This window comes from Rhynchophorus ferrugineus, unplaced genomic scaffold, assembly GCF_030347505.1.
Source record: "Rhynchophorus ferrugineus isolate W39M unplaced genomic scaffold, kcgeb_rfMv2 rfM2, whole genome shotgun sequence".
Lineage (NCBI taxonomy): Eukaryota > Metazoa > Arthropoda > Insecta > Coleoptera > Curculionidae > Rhynchophorus > Rhynchophorus ferrugineus.
In genome coordinates, this window is record NW_027472581.1 from 80450740 (window position 1) to 80465156 (window position 14417).

Genomic DNA, 14417 nt, shown 5'->3' on the forward strand with positions numbered 1-14417 from the left:
TGAAAATTATACACATTTTAAGCCTAACATCGGTCTTGCCCTGTCTACTGGTTGATTGTGATTGTCTTGATGATTTTCCTTGTCAGATTATACACTCTTGCCTTACGGACAAACATACATTTACAACCGTACCCCAGAAGGATTCGAACCCGCGTCTATCGCAACAGTAGGACCGTCTTGTCGCCTTGACCACTACGTCAAGGCGGCCTTGGTAACTTTTTCCGCCTATTTTTAAAAAGTGGAAATCTATTTTAGGTAAACATGATATATAGTTGAATATGATAAATAATTATATAAAGTATTAGAACCGACGCTCATTCTAATAATGACTAATAGACTAATATGACAAATACATTGGAAATAGGTAAATTGTCGTTTTCAATCAGGAACTATAGTTGTATATGGTACATATTGTAAATCAACATAGAATTAACCTGATAAACATAAACAATTGCGAGTGATACGGCCCTGTTTTTTTTATTTAAAAGATATATTTGTGTCAGACCGTGAGATGTGTTAAGTGAGGTATCTAGAAATAAGTCGTCACTTTTTCCATTAAAACAAAATAATTATATCAATGTTATTTCACAAATGTACTTTTATATCCCTCTCTATTTGGATATACCTATGCAAAAATATTAGAAATAATAATAGAGCAGAAACTTAAACTAACGTGTCATTAGCAGTGAATATAAATACTTACTTAGTGGATTCTTGAAACTTCAAAAGTCATCAGAAATATGTTAATTAAATGCTCTTTTATTTAAAATACCTAAAAGACATGGCAACTTTCAATATAAATGCAATAGTTCTTTAAAATCGTATTTTAAAACTTGATATCTATTAATATATTTATTATATATTATACTGTAAATAATCATAAGCAAATATATTATATATTTGCAATATCAATACTTGTGCATATAAAAACTGCCTATTAAACAATTTTTAATTGTTATATTTCTTGTTTGTTGGGCTCAATTAAAAAACAGAATACATTTTTGGCGAGATTGACTGACAAGTTTGCAAATGTTTGGTTAAATTAATTAATAGATATTCTAAGAAATTGCTACAGAAAATGTTACCAAAACAACACACCGAACTATTAAAATCATATATTACAACTAGAATGTTTAGAATCAAACAAGAAGAAGCTTACTCTGCAATAAAAGAAGCTAAAGCTGGTATACCACAAGGAAGTGTACTTGGACCAATATTCTATCTACTCTACACTTGTGATATACCACAAATGGAGAATATTACGATGGCTACATTTTCTGATGATACTGCGATTATAGCTGTCTGAGACAATAGTAGAGACGCCTCACGAACATTACAACAGGCAAGTGACAATATAAATAATTGGACACAAGCTTGGAAAATAAGAATTAATGAAAGTAAATCTGTACATGTGCAGTTCACCTATAAACAAACCGTTCAAGCACCAATAACATCAAATAATACTATCATTCCATGTAGCAACAACGCTAAATATCCCGAAATGAATCTAGATGCAAAACTTCGCTGGAAGGAACATATAAAGAAGAAAAGAAAAGAACTGGAATTGAAATATAGGAAAATGTACTAGCTAATTGGAAGAAAATCACAATTATCAGTATATAAATTGCTATTATATAAGCAAATACTGAAACCTATATGGACACACGGAGCTCAATTATGGGGATGTTCTGTAAAGACTAACCAAAATACTACAGGACTGATTACCGACATCGAGACTTTTAAATACCCACAGTCAGTCAAGAAATCAAGAGAATTGCAAGGGGGCATGAGGAAAGACTCCATTCTTATGAGAATATTGCAGCTTTTGGATACCACCATAACAGGACACAGACTCAAAAGAATTCAACCATCTGATCTTGTGTAGTGTTATGTAGTGAGGTGCATATAATAAAACATAGAGCAGTGACATGTATAAACATTATTTCACCAGAGATTGAGATAGGGCCGATGGGTCCTCCTAGTTATATATCTAGATTTTTTTACCTTTTTAAGTTATTATAAAGACAAATTGTAGGTTAGTCGGAAACGACTGGTAACTAGTAAAAAAAAATTCTAAGAAATTGTTGCAGTACTCTGTTAGAAACCTTAATTTTTTTTTGAATACGGTCCTAGAGTCTTTTCAATAGGGACATTTTCTGTATCCTGCATTTACATTGCTTTTGTCTGCTTGTATTGGTATTTATAATTGTGATCCATTCATTAATTGCGTGGAATTTCTTCGGTTCATCAGTTCTACTCTATATACATCCGCTTACTTTCATTTCAATTGCTTCAGTCCCTTCATATTATAAATACTGTGAATTTTTCTTTATTGTATTGTCCATCGCTCGCCCACTAGTTTTAGTATCACTGTATATAACTATTAAATAATAAACATATCATATAGATATGCAATATAGAACTGCATATTGATAAAACAATCTAATGGATATCGTTGTGTTCACACAGTAACAGTCAATTAAAAAGTCACCGACCTATCATAGTAAAAAATATTTTTTTGGCAAAATTAGTTTTTTATTCAACATAATTCCCTTCAAGGGTGATATACTGATTATAGCGACCCTCCAACTATTCGATACCAATTTTGTAGTACGATTTGTTTTTAGCTTTAAAATAGGCCTCAGATTCGGCGATTACCTCTTCATTTGACGAAAATTTCTTCCCAATGAGCATTCTTTTGACATCTGAGAAAAAGAAATAGTCGCCGAGGACCAGATCTAGAGAATACAGAGGATGAGGAAGCAATTCGAAGCCCAATTCATGGATTTTTGACAAGGTGCATTGTCTTGGTGAAGCAGCACTTTCTTTTTCTTCAAATGCGGCCGTTTTTCGGCGATTTCGGCCTTCAAACGGCCCAATAACGCTATGTAATAGTCGCTGTTGATGGTCCTTCCATTTTCAAGGTAGTCAATGAAAATTATTCCATGTGTATCCCAAAATACAGACGCCATAACCTTGCCGGCCGACTGTTTTTCTCGTTTTCTCGCGCTTTGGAGCGGGTTCATCGTGTGCAGTCCACTCGGATGACTGTCGATTGGACTTCGGAGTGAAATGATGGAGCCATGTTTCATCCATTGTCACATAACGACGCAAAAACTCGGGTTTATTACGCTTGATCATCTTCAAACACTGCTCCGAATTATCAACTCGTCGTTGTTTTTGGTCAAAGGTGAGCTCGCGCGGCGCCCACATTGCACAGAGCTTTCTCATACCCAAATATTTGTGAATGATATGATGTACACGTTCAATTGATATCTTCAGAGTGTCTGCTATTTCATTCAATTAAAATTTACGGTCATTTGAAATCATTTTGTGGCTTTTTTAAATGTTTTCGTCAGTAACAACCTCTTTTGGGCGTCCACTGTGTTCACCGTCTTCGATGCTTATTTCACCACTTCTAAACTTAGCATACCAATCCTTGATAGTTGATTTTCCTGGGGCAGTGTCCGGAAACTCGGCATTAAGCTAAGTTCTTGCTTCAACTGTTTTTTTTCCTTTAAAAAGCAATATTTTATCAACACGCGAAATTCCTTTTTATCCATTCTTTTCACAATAACAAAAGTTGCTTTACTGAAAATCCTATAATTCATAAACTAATGATCCGACAGCTGTCAAATTTATACACGCATCTTTTGAGGGTTAGGGCTAACTAAAAACATATGGATTTAATTCTAGTAGCGCCTTGTATATGTCGGGCCGGGGACTTTTCAATTGACCTGTTAATAAACTAAAACGAATATGATTTTTTTTGAGACACCTTGTACAAAACATTAATTAGGCTTAAAAACACGGTTATTTCTAAATCAAAAGCAACAATTTCACTAATATTTCGTATATTTAAGTTATTACGTATCGAAAAAAATGTCATCAAACTTGAAACATTAATATGTCAACGATGGTTTCTTGGGTTCCTATCGAGAAATAAATAATATTCAAATGTTTACATATACCGTTAGGTAACAGTAAGATAGATGGTCAGGGCGATGTCGTAACTAATGGATATTTATTCGAATTATATCTTTAATTTGTCTCACGTCTAGTTTCGTGGTGGAAAGATGGTTCTCTTTTCGTAACCACTCTGTATAGGAATGGCCTTTTAGAACTGAAAATGGAATGGATCGAGTCTGAGTCATGGCGATTCGGCTGAGACCTCTCCGCGCTTTTTTTTTAATTATCGGGGGAATAGTTGGACAAGTTTTTCGGATCGATGTTTAAATGCTCGTCACGCAAAACTTCGCTCATATCGAGTGTTTTACGATGCTTTTAGGGTGTTTTAAATGGCGTTGACGTGTTCCGAAATAAAGGTCGTTTTATTCAATTACTAGGACCAAGACTGACATTCATTATTCAGTAACTGACACAATGTGGATGTTGGACGTGGAAAATATTGTTGTTTTTCTTTCAAATATTTTATACATTTGCTATCCTGATGATTAAAAAAGGGTCCTTGGTTTCGAAGAATTTTCCATTTATGGAAAAAAAATCGCTTTTCGATATTCGAAAAAAAATATAGATATAATATTATCGATTTCGTAGATATATACAATAAATATATACTATAAAACTATAATCTATATAGTTCTATATACAATAAAACAGTCTATGCAAGTCATCAAAATGAATTATGTTAGCACGTCGCAATGTTACTGCATGAACTAGAATATTGCTTTACAACGTTTTCCGGTTTGTAATCTTTAATTATTATCACAAACATTTTTAAAGATTTTTAGACGTTTGACAACATGGTCGACCAGTACCAACACAAATAGAACTTTATATGTCGATTCAAAGTTTTTTGTACATACGTTATCAAGATGTTTAATGTATTGCCTGTCGAAATTTTTAAATTCGTTTCAGAATGAGACAATATTTTACTTCTCATATTATTCTAGTTAAAAAGAGACACAATGCTGTCTGATTAGTTCGAACACGTAAACGAATGAGCCTGTCAAAGTCGTCCGGTTGTAAGACGCATACAAAATTCTTGAAAGCAATAGGGATAAGAGGTTATAACTCATAAACTATTGTAGCTGTATAATTAACTGTAGTTTTTAGATGTATTATATGTTAAAATAAATTATATTTGATAAAATTTTTGTTCAATTATTTTATTTAGATTAGAATTTTGTTATATATCAAATCCAAACTGAACTAAAAGTCAGAGTTGATGCGCCAACATTGCGACGTTTTGACGTCACAAATTTAGATGACGTATGTACAAAATAATTTTGAATAGACTATAGATTGATTCGGTTACATGTCTCGACACATCAGACAGCATTCTGTCTTTTTTTAACTAAGGTAAAATGAGAAGAAAAAATCCGCTACGAATTTAAAACGAATTTTACATTTTCACCAATTGCATTTGGTAGTATATTCGACGTCATTTATGACGTCAAAAATGTCGCAATGTTGCCACATCAACTTTGAGTTTTACTTCATATTGGCTTTGATATGTAACAAAATTCTAATCTAAATAATGTAACATATTCTTGTAAATTATATATGTTAACCATAATACCTAATATATGCATTATATATTATCTCGTTCATGTTCGAAGGTAGACGAAATCTGTTTCCGACTCTGGCTATTCGTCAATTTCAATTAGTGCAATAATAAGCAGCGATTTCAAATGTATTAAAACAAGCAAAGCACCAAAACGTTTACCGGTTTATAACCTATAATTATTATCGCGAACTTTTTAAGAATTTTGCAGAGGATTGACGAACAGTCGAATTTTGTAGGCTGATTCGGTTACATGTTCGAACGCACCAAAAAGAATTGTATCTCTTTTTAACTAGAATAAAATGAGAAGAAACATATTGTCTGATTCTAAAACGAATTTACAAATTGCAATAAGCAATATATTCGACATCCTGATGACGTGAGTTCACGGTTATATTAAATAGACTCGATATCAATTTTCAACAAGCTTAAGGTGCAAAAGATATTTTACGTACTATTAGATGCTTATAAGTATTTTGACTATGATGATATCTATTGGTGAAAATAGTAAGTATCAATGTAAATAATTGTTAAATAATTTAACTATTATATTCGATTATTTTTGAACAGATTTCCATTTAGTAATATTGAGTTATTCAGGCGTTAATCATGGTATGTTAATCATCAAATTTAGATTTTCGACATTCATTGTTTCTGAAGCTTTCTGCTGACGAAGCCCATCAACGTTATATCACGATTGTGGGACATAGTTTCAACGATTTGTGTGGCAATGTGGCAATTTTTATGTCAATGACAAAAAACAGACTAGAAGACCAAAGAAGCTAAAAGATAATTAATTGCAAGTTCTTTCAACCTCAACATATCTCAAGTCTCAAAGTCAGCTTAGATGTTTCGCTTAGCTCGAAACGGTTATATGCGAAGGGAAGGGAAAATTATGCCGTGCCCAGGGTATACACCATATACAGCAACATCTAATTTACCAATAATATTAAAACTGAAATGATAAAATTAAGACTGAATGATTGAAAAAGTATCATCAAAGAGGGAAGAATTCAAGAGTACCTAAAGAAAATGTGACTAACTGTGGCTAGAAACTATTCCTCATGGAAAGCTACAAAAAAATCCAAAAGGCCACAATAATTTTGCTAGAAATAATAAAGAAAAGGCAAAGACATTTGCTCTGATCATTTAAAAATGTATTTAAGCTTTTTTCGTCTGAACTATCTAACGAAGAAGAAAATAAAATTACCATCTTTATAAATTCCCAATTTCTAATGCACCTATCTACCCCATGAGAACGTTCCTGACAGAGAATTTTAACAAATAATAATGAGGATGCTATATATCTTGGCATGGGGATAGACCGATACCTAACTTTAAAAAAAAAATCATAAAAGTATGTGATTACAGGCTTACTAAATGAAAACTTGCCATCAGATTACAAAATATTGCCGTATGAATCAATATTTGATATAGTTATATGGAATCCCACTAAATCTAAAGTAGTCATCCTTCAGCGATTCCAAAATAAAGTGTTGCTACTGTGTGTACTTCGAAAGTATATAATAGTTATCTTAAGAAATATTTATTCCCACTGGACAGATTGTTGATTGAACAATTTAATAATGAAAAAATAGGACTGAAATCACTCTTTGCCAACCCTAATATGTTGCTGATCTGTAATACTGTTATGGTAAATGCAAAAACTGAAGAAAATCAATAGATCGAACTATAGTCGATGAATAGAAGTACATATTGGTAGAAACTACAACAATTCAGATACAGAAAGATCTAAATTTTATAATTCCTATGGTCAAAACAGTTAATGATGAAGAATGTGGGTTGATTCACTTGGTATCAAGATCATTTTAATTTCTCTGATTATCACCGTTGTTACTTTGATAGAAGTTGTATTACAAAACAAAAGTTAAAATCGCCATTAATTCGAAACATGTTTATGAAGAAACGCGCAACTCTTTCAATTTAAATGACCGGTTAACAATGTTATAGGTTATTGGTTTTCGGTTGTAAAGTGCCGCCCTGTTTTTTCTTTGTTCGCCGTTTGAAAAGAACAATCCATCTGCAGGTAGAAAATGACAGGTGAACAGGAAACGCAACGCCGAACATCCGCAATATGGTGGGCCACCTGACGCCGAAGAATCCTCGGTAATTTCATGTCCATTGTTCGTGGAATGAAAGGAATCTCTAGTGTATTTAGTTTCGTGCCTGTTACTACATTTACCTTTAAATTTTAATTCGCTTTTTTTTAAATAAATATGTTTGTATTTCAAGAATATATGATTGTTAGAACATCTTATTATTTTTAGTAATTAACATAATTTATGCTATAATGAATCAAGTATTTCTATAACTGAATGTATGCCAAAATTCTGTAGTTATTACTCTTTATTTTGTAATATGTCATATATGTCATTTTGTTGAAGTGTAGACAATATTTTCTTCAGTTCTCAATTTTTTATCTTGATCTCATGTAGATCTACTTGTCAAAAATTTATTTAATTAAAAAAGCACTGTTAAACATCATTTAGTAATGTTAAAAATATATGGTAAATATTCGATAAAAACATATTAGTTATACACGATTTAGGAGATATTATGTAACTAGGTCTTGATTAACTAAGGGTCCAAAAAATGAGAAGTTAAAAGAATCAAAAAGATCGCCATAGGCCATAACTAAAACATTTGAACTACTAAGCATTGAAAGAAAATCCAGAAAGTCATATTTCTACGTAAGCCGTAAGCCGAAATTATGCGATTTTTGGATGGTCGCAAAAGTATGTAAAATTCGGTAAAAATAGAAAGGAAAAAATAAAAAAAAATAGGGAAAACCAAAGGACGATATTTAGTACACAAATAATAATGTATAGAGTTTTTCATATTAAAGCCCTGAAATTAAAAAAAAATCTTCACAATTAATTTATAAATATTCTATTATTAATAGAGCCATTTCTAACTTTTATTCTTGACTTTATTCATCCATAAATAAATAAGTAAAACATATCCATGCAACTAAAACAAATTACTTTAACCGTCCGGTACCGTCCTTGGTTGACGCAGTGGCAAAGGCGACAGGACGGTCCTCCTACTGTTGCCGATAGTCGCGGGTTCGAATCCTGCTAGGGCATGGACGTAAATTTATGTTTGCGATTGTTTAACATTTGTGATTGTCCTTGGGAAAGAGTGTAAACTCCGACAAGGAAAATGATCCCAGTCCGCCAGTAACTAGGCTGGGTAAGACCGGATAACTCGGCTTAATGTCGAGGACCGTCGGTCGAAACCCATGTTAAATTATTTAAAAAGAAATAAATAAATAAATATATTAAAAAAAAAAGAAATTAAAGAGGCTTAGAAATAAATTTCGTATGATTTAATAGGTATATGTAACTATTTAAAAAGCATAAATCAATACCTTGAAAATGTTTGAAAGTAATTAAAAATAAAGGTTTTGCAAATATTAGGTTATTCCTGCACTTCCGCCATTAGCTCTTTCATTTATGACCATACACAAACAAATATTAATTTTTTTGGCCAGAATAAACATTATTTTTGAATAATATTTGATTTTTATCTTATACTAATCATTCGAAACTTGTAGTGATTTGCAAGGTATTCTGAAAGTCTTTGCATTTATAATCGGTACCATATATTAAATTATTATTTTTTCTTTAAATTCCTTGATCATAATGGAGATTATACTGCAATGTGTAATGCTGTGATTAAATTGAAGATCTAATACAGGGTCATTATTATTTTCTGTTTTATTAGGTGGTTACATGTATTTTTTTAGCTATATCTACTGGTGGAAATGCGAAGTATCATTCTAAATAACGTTCTTTTTGTTCTGACCTAAAACCAGGCGGTGGTGGAATGCACGACGCATACCTGACCGTGGAGACTTGCGCTAGAGTGACAAGTTGGACCGGGTTATGTGGGACTGCCCCTGGGCTTACCAATACACTAAACCGAAACCGCCTCACATTGCTACTGCATTAAATTTGGGGATATGGCATCCGCTAACCGGGTAGCCTTTATTGGGATCGAGGACCCGGCGAAAAAACAGATATTGAAGCTAACTATAGATTCGCGAACTTAAGTTGAGGGCAAAAGGTATGGCTGCACCGAAGGATGAGGTCGTTTCCTCTTGGAAAAGGGGATGTTAGCGATGACGTGGTGCGGATTGAGATTGAAGTGCTTAATTTATGGAGTGTCAGTTTCCTTGTGAATTTGATTATTTCTGATAAACCATGGAGCGTTTAAGATTCTCCTGAGGAATTTATTTTGGAAAACTTGAAGCCGCTTCATGCAGTTGGGCGTAACAAACTTGAAGTAGACGTTAGATCCGTAGGAGTACGGACCGAATTAACATCTAGTAAAAAAGCATTTGATAGAGATGGGAAGTCTGCCACAGGGGCAGATCAGAGAAGATAGCAGGTTTGCTATCGCCGAGCCTTTCTGGATTTGCGAATGCCAACCGAACCGTCGGTCGAAGTGGAGACCTAGGTACGTGACGTTCTCCATGGAAATGTTGCGGTGTCGATCTTAAGTTGTTGTTGTATCTTAAGTGTCTAAATAACTGTCAAATTCGAAGGTTTTCCATATTAACAGTTTTCCATTAACGATTATTAAGTTATTCGGTATATATATACGCTAATCATGGAACCCTCAAAATTGTATTTTGGGCATTCCTTTCTCTTGTGGCTTGAAGAAATCTACTGAAGTCCAACAAATATTTTTGCCGCTGATATTTAATAAATTAAATGTATTTAATTCAATGATTTATTTTGATCTTGATGAAGACAATGAATTGCAAGACTTATTCGATGAAAACTTAGCTAAAAGTGTTAAAGAAAATTCAGACAGATTAGTAGTCAAGACCATCGTTTCGAGACGTTTCCAAGACATGAGAAAGATCTACAAGATGGCAAAATGGCTGCCACTAGAATTGAATGAAGATTATACTGAGGACAGCAGCAAATATCGCGGTTTTATTGCTTGATAAGTTTCAAGTTCTGCCTCACCTGCCTGGCAGAAGATTTCGAAATGCTGAAAAAATGCGAAAATGGATTGGTGATTGGGTCGCTGCCAAACCAACATCGTTTTTTCGACACGGTATTGCCATGTTATCAGAAGATTTATTGTCTAATATAACACATGAGCTGAAAAGTCCCGAGCCTAACATCGCTTTTTCAGTTAGTACTAACCTTCAAAAGAAAGCTGTTAATGTGTATCGTATTTTTGATATTTTCGAAACAATGGATCAAAAATAATTTCGTGTTTTAATTTTACACTGCTTTTTGATGGGAAAATACTGTTTAAGCCAAGCAAGGGCTTGAAAGGTGGTTTTAAGGACTCCGCTCCGTCAGAAACAACAATAAAACGTTGGTTTGCGGACTTCCATCGTGGTCGTGGAGACACCGGTGATACAAAACACAGTGGACGTCCAAATGCGTAACAGCAGAAAACATAAAAAATTCCATAAAACCGTTTTGAATGATCGAAAATTGAAGTAAGGTAACAAAAGAACATGTTGGTTTTATATTGCATGAGCATTTGACTATAATAACTATAATAATTATAACTGTATCAACTTTTATCAATAAATGTACCTTTAAAGTTGCCAAAAGATTGTCAGTAAATACGCAGGCAACTAATATCTTAACTGCTAATATTTTACCCAAAACATTTCAGTCAAAGAAATAATATGTGTATGGTTGAGAATGATATTTTTACCTCGTAAAAGATTTTTTTTCTCACGCAATTATGGTAAATTAATAAATATCTCCGTCTGATTTCGAAATAGTCAAATAACAAATCATATATCCAAAAACAACACAACAGAGGATGTTTTGATGAAGACTAACAGTTCCGTGACATGTCCTTATTTGTGTTAGGCGGAAACGCGATTTTAATAACGGTCAACGTTTCGGAATGCGACCTGGCCGGGCAAGTGCGCGAAATCATTCCACTGGGGTGTTAAAAATTCCGAAAGTCCGTCCACTATCAGTATGCCGAAGACGTAGGCTCTTTATAATTGCTGACGATAACTCTGGCATGATTAGAATATGTTAATGTTGGTATTTGTTTACTTCTTCTATTATTGCATCTTTAGTATGACACAATGTATAGTTTTGGTAAATTTGGAACGAAATTAGACTTGTATGTCTATATTAACAATGCTAGAGAAGACTTCGATAAAAGTAAAGTTAGGCAAGTAAGATAATAGAATACATTGACTGAAATATCTAAGGTTGAAGAAAATAATTTAGGTTTTTCCTAATAGATGACCTAACTTTGAGACATACACATATAAAACAAACTAACTACACGTTTAAACTATAAGTAACGCGTTTAAACGGTAACAGTGCATATGAAGATTACTATATATTTTTTGAGTATTGTCAATACGGCTCCATCTGTGCGTCCAAAACCTTCTTCAGAACGTATTGTCGTTAGAGCACAACTTGTGTTGCTTACAGTGACTTGAGAATTTTGTCTTTTTTGTGAAAAAATTGCGACTTTAGACGTGGATTATCGAGACCGATGTGTATGTATCCTGATCAAGTTATTTTGATTTTGGATGAAGACCCATCTTTGGTCACGTGAAACGTTGGTATAATATTCGTTCGCTTCGTATACATTGGGGCAACGAAATAGTCAAGTAGTAATGAATGTTGATTCTATGTCTATAATCCTCTAATGAAACAACAATACGCTATGTGGGTCCATGACGAGCTAAATCCGAGAAAAGTGATTCGTATGCGAAGCATTTCGAAGTAAATGATCGCCTGTTTCATCGAAATAACTGGATATGAAGCAAGTTTGCTATTAGGGCAACGTAGAACTGTGAATGGTGCTTCGAAAGTGCTTCAGCTCACACATTGGCCAAAAAACACCTATTTGATAATCCAGAAAGCCAAATTTTTGCGCCTTGCAGCTGCACTGTATATTAGTACGAACACGGTCACTAAAATATCTCAAAAAATAATATACAATATAATCTTACATTCGCCAAAAAGAAAGCGTGTTTATGCGAAACAGGTGACGAATCAAGATCAATCTTGGTGTTTCAGGGATCAAATATATGAAAAGTATAAAACAGTAAGTAGTTTTTTCAATCGAAACATATTTCAATACAATTATTTCAGAGAAAATTGTCAGTCTGGATAGTATCCACAAAGATCCAAAAAATATACAGCAACATTCGTTCATACATTCTTGGATAATATAGGATTTAAGTGGTGTAAAGATAATCCACGAAGGAGTTTAATGGAACTTCCAGAGATTGTTTTTAAATGAATAAAATTTTTAAAAACATATAACAAAATCAAGGAAGAATTATATCAATTTATATATTTAAAAGAGCCATGAATATTTCAGAATGGTACATTGGGTTGCTCATGGCAAGATGATAATAAATATAGTGTAAAGACAACAAAGGTTCATGGAAAAAGGTAAACATTTGAATAAATATCGATTAGGTTTTGTTAGTCATAACATTTATTCATTGCAGACATATAGTGCTTCATGCTGGATACAGAAATGGTTTTTTTCCTGGTGCAGAATTAGTGTTTCTCTAAGTCCAAGGGTGACTAACATGAAGAAATGAACCATAACTTGTCTTTGTAGTAGTTTGAAAATCAGCTTTTAAAGAAATTGGAAAATATTTAATTGCATTTTATGTAATTTACTTTTTTAGAATTAAGCCTGAGAAAAGATACATAGTAGATAAGATTACTGAATGTTATGGCCACAGAGTATTACATCTTCCTCCATAACACAGCATTTTTAATCCAATTGAGTTGATACGGGGTATTGCAGGTCGAGGAGGATATTCAAACCAGAACTGTCTGGAATTATTTAAGGAAAGAGGCATTGTCGAAAATAACACCTTCGGTTTGTATGAGCTCGATCAGACACATTGAAGAGGAAATTGGCAAATGGTAGAATGTTGAGCAAGTTTTTAATAGATTGTAAATAAACAGCTTGGTTATTTACTTGACTAGTCTTTCTGAATGTTGCTTTATGATTCAATGCTGACGATTACCAAGACAGGGTGATCAAAGAGGAAACCACTAAAGGTCAGTATACAATTAATATACTTTAATTGTAGGGAATTGTATCATAGTGTGAAATCTTTATGAGTATGGGTGTTATTGTTCAGAATATACATGAACGTTTGGTTAACATGTATGAGTAGAGAAATAACACTAACTGTTTTGCAGAGATGGCAAATGCATTAAGGAGGATGCAGTGATTAAATGTAGTTTTATCAAGAAATATGTATACATATACTACCAGGACATAATGATTTTACAAGGATACATTGCATCGAAAGAAACAAGAAGTAAGCGTAACACACAAAGAGGCTAATGAAAGTGAAATACATTACTAAGATATACAGTTGTTAATTAAGTAGATCAGGCCTTCGGGGGATACCACTACATACAAAAACGCGTCTAGAACCCTACCGATACTACTGTGAAAAAAAGCTCAATGTATATATAACAAAAGAACTCTAACCTATAAATTATTGCAGCTGTAAAATTAATTGTAAAATAATTAATAAATAATTATAATAAATTAATAAGTTTTAAGTTCTTCGATAATAAATGCATTTGATGTACTATAATGTTAAAATAAATTATATTTAATAGAATATTTGTTCAATTATTTTATTTATATTAAAATTTTGTTATACGTCAGAGCCTAAATGTACTAAAACTCAGAGTAGCTGCGGCAACATTGCGACGTTTCCCGTGTCACTGCTATTTTGAATTGACTATATTCAATATTGAATATTGTATTGTTGCAAATATGATTGTAAAATATACGATATAAGGAAGTTCTAAAATGTTTAAATCACCAAAATTCATAAGAAGAAAATAATAATAATTACGCAACAAACATT

General features: G+C 32.9%; 1 protein-coding gene across 4 annotated transcripts in view; it reads right to left on the reverse strand.

The window, feature by feature from the left end:
* The window catches only part of LOC143191404 (echinoderm microtubule-associated protein-like 2), a 97146-nt gene that overhangs the window by 49786 nt on the left and 32943 nt on the right, over positions 1 to 14417 (reverse strand). The window lies entirely within an intron of this gene.